This window comes from Primulina huaijiensis, chromosome 2, assembly GCF_012295235.1.
Source record: "Primulina huaijiensis isolate GDHJ02 chromosome 2, ASM1229523v2, whole genome shotgun sequence".
Lineage (NCBI taxonomy): Eukaryota > Viridiplantae > Streptophyta > Magnoliopsida > Lamiales > Gesneriaceae > Primulina > Primulina huaijiensis.
Window position 1 is genome coordinate 8,124,700 of NC_133307.1, and position 5,390 is coordinate 8,130,089.

Genomic DNA, 5,390 nt, shown 5'->3' on the forward strand with positions numbered 1-5,390 from the left:
AGGTGTTTTTAAAGGTTTTAAATGATTTGAATTGGGTTTCATAGGGTATGGTTAGGTGTTAATAAGCTATGGTTCAATTTTGGTAAAGTTTGCTTAAGTTTCGAGTCGCTTCGGGTTAAAATCGGGACGTAGGTTTAAGTTTTAAAACGAATTGATAAATTAATGGAGGAGCTTAAGTTTACGTCTGAGAAATTTTAATGGGTGTATTTAAGATTATATGTTAAGTTGGATGGATTTGGGTTGTCCTTTTAAGGTCTAAGGGTAAATTGGAAAAGTTAGTGTTTCAAGGGCAAAACAATCATTTTACGCCTAAAAAATGTTAGACGTCCTGACAGTGTCCTGAATGCTGTATTGAATGATAAAATGTTTATTTTGAAAAATCATGGAATTTTATGATAAAAAACGATAATGTTAAAAGATGTGCTGCATGCTTGGTGTAAAGAAAAATGATATTATTTTATGTATTTTACTAAAGTGGTAGAGAGAAAGAATATTTGGAAGGAAGTGATTTAATTGTGACGGTAAGGAAATGAGGATTCGTGAGTGACGAAGCCCCAGTGGAACCTGTTTATGGGACAAAGCCCCGTGGAAACCCAACGACCAAATTTCCATCGAAAGGATATGATGATACGTAAAGCCAAGGCTCATTTGACGGGTGAGAGGGTCGCTGATGTCTCCGCTGACTATAGGCCCAGGCACATAACGGAAAAGTGGTTAATGTTGTCTCGCTGCCTGGTACCATGGTTACTACTGAAATTGATCAATCGACCGAATGATGAAAGGATGGTCACAATTAATGAATAGAATTCACCTTTAAAGGACATGTATATGATGAAAGAAAAATGATATGATGAAAGGAAAAAGGTTTAAAGTTTATGCATGTTCATGAAAAGCTATTTTTATTAAAAGTACTTTCACTGTCGCATGCGAATGAATATTTATTACTTGTTATAACGATTAAGGTTTGCCGAGTCGTTAGACTCACTAGGTGTGAATGATGCAGGTGAGCTTAATAATTTTGATGATTTTGGAGGACTTGATGGTTGAACTAACTGGACTGGTGGTTCACAAAATCCAAGGACCGATGCTAGTTTTCTGCACGATTTATTCCTTAAATTTTTGTTTTTGACACCTGATCGAACACACCGAGCCATCTTCCAAAATACTCAAGCCACGCCCGAGCCACCTTGAGCCAAACCCGAGCCAACCCACCTAGGCACCCTCTTGACCAAGCCCAGCCCAAATAACCATCCCCTAAGTCTCTCAAACTCTTCTGGACAGTGGACCAAATTCTGCATGTTTTGTGCGTGAGTCTCCTAGCACCTCTAGAACTTCTAACCCAACTAGGACACTTCCAGCTGTTTAACCATCGACCCTTACTGACCCTAGACCACGGCCAACCTCGTCCCAGACCAGCCCAGCCCAGCCCATGGAACCCACGCACGAAGCACTGAATTCAGAAGACACCAGCTGTGCACCAGAATGCTAAATCACGCTTAAGTCTCCTAGCCACCCTAGGACACTTCCAGTTCAGCCACCACCGAGCCCACCTGACCCTATCCTTCCCTAGACCACGCCCAGATCCAGCCCAAACCTGCCCAATCCTCTGAACCCAAGTAGCGAGTGAACCAAGAACAACAACCTGCGCACCATGGAGATTCCCTTGCGTTTCTCTCGTTTGGCTAGAGCCACAGCGCACCCAGTCGCTCCAGCCCCTGGCCTGACCCTTGCCCATGAGCCTAGGACCCTGATGAACCTAGCCTGAGCCACCTATCCCCAGTAGCGAGCCCCCTTGGCTGCTGTCACCTTCAACCGATCGTGCGAGGAGTCCCTGCTCCATGGGACTCCTCCAAGGCTGCACGCCCGACCCTGACCCTGGTCGAGCCCCAAGACCCCATGCATGAGAAACGAGTTTGGTTGAATGTATAACAAAGGTTTGGTTAAAACGTGCGAGGAGTCCATGCTCCAAATTGAATGTATAAAAACGGTTTGGTTAAAACGTTATATCGAATGCTTTGCATGCAATATTTTGGTAATTGAAAGACAAAAAAATGCTTCAAACTGCATTTTTAAAACCGTAGCAATAATTAAATACAATAAAGTAAGAGACATAATTTTTTTTATTGATTTTCTGAGATAAAACTCATGTGTCACCCCTTCTTCCACTTAGCAAGGATTCACCAGAAGACTTTGATTTATACAATCCTTTGTATAAACTCATTACAACTTAGGATTTGTCCCTTGCATAATCAAAACTCCTAGCACAATCTCAATTGTAGGCTGCAACCTCTCAATCCGTATAATATTTAACGTCTCTTATGCCAAGACTACAAACACAATCTTTAGTGTCTTTGTATGAAAACTGTCATTCAACTAAACTTTGAAACTCATCTCTCTTGTATATGTGAGTGATTCTGTGTGTGTTAGGAAATTGGCCCATTACCATATATATACTCTCAAATGCATCCTCACATACAAGAAAAAAGCTCTCACTAAGCTAATATATCAATTTAGACTTCTTGTAAGGTCCAAAATTAAGATGACGTAATCCAACTGCATGAAAATCTAGGAAATATGAAAAACGAGTAATTAATTGATTTTAATTGCTAAATTGATTATGTGACATGTTTATATGATATTTTAGAAGTTTTCTACTTACATGCATTAAAATGTGATTTTTAAGGGTTATTCGAGTTGTGATAGAGGAGCGGAGACCGAGGGCTGAAAAACGTAAAATATTTTTACTAAATAATTGTTTTTAATTATTTAAAATATGATTGATGTATTTTCATATTTTGGAAAATAAGGGGTTTTGAGGTGATTTTATACGTTGGGACGTAAATTTTATTGGTGTTGCTTTTTCAACAAAAATACGAACGTTTTGTCAACTTGGCTAATAAATTCACAAACTTATTTAAACAAAATTATTTTTAATGTTTTAATTAAGCACTAATGGGCCTAATTTACCTACTTAGTGGGCTTAAGCCTTATTAGTAACTTAATTAAGTATTTAATGTTTTAAACCCCACCCCAAACCCTCGCATCACATGCCCCACACTTTCAATTCTCTCCAACTCTTGTACACGACACACACATACAATACTTTGAAGAAAAGTTCGAAGGTTTCACGGAGAATTCAGCCTAGGGTTCTTGTCGCCATTCTTCGCAATCATCAACGAGAATTCGTGCATTAAATACGCAAAGGCAATCATAATTCTTTCCTTCAAACATCATCACACCATGATATATGTTTATATATGAATTGTATGGAAAAATATGTGATACTTTGAATTATTTTCGTTCTTATGCAACACATGAAATTTCAAGCATGAATTTTTATTCTAACTTGTGTTGTTTATATGAAAAAGGGACTGCCATGAGATAGGGATTGAACAAGCATGATTTTACACGAGTTCTAGGGGTCCTAGGATGCACAATCATTCGCTTCACATGAAAACGTTTCAAGCTAGACCACTTTGCTGTCATAGGGAAGAAAGGGTTCGGTTTTTGTGCAAGGCTTGGCATGGCATGGCACGACTGGGACCAGGGCTAGCCAAGGTCATGTCCAAGCCAGGGAGGGAGTCCTAGCCATGCTAGGACTCGCGTCAATGGTAGGGGAAGCTAGGACTCCCACCCGAGAATCGCATGGTGATTGCGCACACTTGCAGTTGCGCACAAGGCAAGGGGCTCGGCCTGGGGGTTCTAGGCTGGGCTATATGCTACTACTTAAATTATAATTCACCCAAGTGTAAGTTGTCTGCAAGTAATATATTTCGTAAGTACGAGATCGATCCACAGAGAGGTTATTTTAAGTTTAAATTTATTAATTTATAGATTACCAAATGCAAGAACGAAGTTTACAAATTATAAATTTTGTCAAAGCTCGAGGATTTATTCTTGGTTTATGCAATATTGTTTAACTAAAAGTAAAACAAAAGAAACCACCATAAATAATGGTTCCAAGAAAATTTAAAATTTAAACACGCACCTAATATAATATAGTTCCCACTATAAAAAAATACCGAATTCACCGATATTTTATATATGGTACCTATGATTATATATATAACGATATAAATATATAACTGCATAAAGTAAATGTTAAATTAAATCATTATATTTCATTTAGAACAACCGGCAGAGCCACGCTGTTGCCTAAATGAAATATATGATTTAATAAGTTAGATGCGGAAAGTAAAAGTTAGTTGCGATAAAGTAAATGTTAGAAGCGGAAAGTAAAATTTAGTTGNATAACTACAATAAAAAGTAATTAGAAAAATGAAAAGAAATAAAGAAAGAATATACAAAATATAAACAATCTTACTTCACCAAGAATTCATCATCTTCACCTTGAAATAATAGATTTAGCTTTCCATGAGCTTACTTTTGATCAACATTAAAAACATCACTCATAATTGAGAAAATGAAAAATATATTGGAACTTAGAACTTTTATACACACTCACATTATATTTTACAATGAGATAGAATGATTCTCGAGCTAGCACAAGGCCTCTATTCATAGGCCAAATGAGAGAAAGGGTCAAAAATTTTATTAATGCCATGTAGTTGTAATAGTAGTATTTGTCTCCTCCAACTTCAATTTCATGTCCCTTCTTTCAATGCTTTGTTCCATGACTTTAATCACCGAATTTGACTCTGCTCAAAACAGCAAACATGTGGGGAATTGTCTGTAGATGAATTTGGCCACTTGGATCACCTCATTTGGTTAAATATTGAAATAATTATAATTTTTTTACTATATGCTGGTCATGGTGAAAGTAAATTTTTTCTCCTTTTGATATTTTCACAATTTGATCATTTTAACCAACTTTTTAGGCAATCATGTCTTCTGCAAAAGTTGTAGATAATTTATCAAGGATTCCAAACATGTTTGAATCACCTCCATTTGAATTTTCTAGCTTGAGTTATCATTATTTTACTAACACGTAGAAAACCTAAAAATAAAACATATTTAGTCAGACATTTAAATATAAACACACAATACTAAAATAACATAATTTTAATGAAACTAAAATTTTAAAATATAGGTTTTAACATTTAATAAATTATTAATTTTAAGTTTCATCACACCCCCACACTATCTTATTACTAGTCCCTTAGTAATAAAATTTATCGGCAAAATCACAGCCTAGATTCTTTATTCCTTTTATATATTCAAATATACAAACATATTCATTTTAAAAACAAACATTTAATATAATTATATATAATTAGATGTGCTTTTATTATTATTTTCAAATAATATATAAAATAACAATATATTTATATATATATATTTTTTAATTTCTAAATTTTTTTTTGATAATATAGTCAAAAAGATAATTCACACCACCCACCATAACATGTATAATATCGAGAATTTTTTTT